Below are 876 nucleotides of genomic sequence, written 5' to 3'. Positions count from 1 at the left end.
TATGTCTAAGTAAGTATCTTAGTAAGTAAAACTCTCCCAGACAACTGGAAAAATCCACTAATGGTTATCAAAAAAATAAACAGTCACAATGAAATATTCTGTTTAGAATGACTGACTGACGTGCTTCTGTTCTCTTTTAACTAAATGAATTACTAAATAAGCATTTCCGAATATGAACTATTCCAGGTATATAAATGTACTTAATGACTATGAACAAATTGGTTCTAAAAATGGTTAATTGACCTTAGAATCATGGTTTCTTTTTTCCCACCCACCCCCCTTTTCTACCAAGCAGATAGAATACCATTTTTCTATGGACACTTCAGAAAGTGTCTATTCATCTCAAATCACATCACAGGATTTTTGAAAAAATATCACTAGATTTTCACTTACATAACCAGTAAAGGCACTGAAAATAATGTAAAGACAAGCATAAATTATGACAGCTCCGAAGTGGGTAGGACTTATGCCCTCATATCATTTGTTATTTCTTCTGGTGCTGGTCAACAATGTATGTGTGCTCAGATTTAGGGCAGTTGTCTCTGGAGGATCATGACAAAGCCTTTGCTGCTGACACCAAAATCTGCTCTTCCCTTCTTTCCTCTCTGCACAGCTAGATCCAAGCCATAGCAGCTCAAGAGAATCCAATAGGCTTGGGAACTCTGTAAATGTAGCAAGACACTCCTTGGTCCGTTGTGAGTAAAAACGAAGTCTGGTGCAGGTCAGAATGCTTAGCTTTGCAGCTCAGCAGAGCCAATGTGAAGCAAGGAGAGGGGATTCTAGAGGAAAAGGCTAATTATGCCAACCTTGGCTCAATTTTCTACTAGATTTACTGCTAATTAATGTTCTCTTCTTCATTTTTACGCATCTAGTTGG

This window comes from Trachypithecus francoisi, unplaced genomic scaffold, assembly GCF_009764315.1.
Source record: "Trachypithecus francoisi isolate TF-2019V2 unplaced genomic scaffold, Tfra_2.0 Contig00030, whole genome shotgun sequence".
Lineage (NCBI taxonomy): Eukaryota > Metazoa > Chordata > Mammalia > Primates > Cercopithecidae > Trachypithecus > Trachypithecus francoisi.
Note: the sequence above shows the minus strand (reverse complement) of the source record.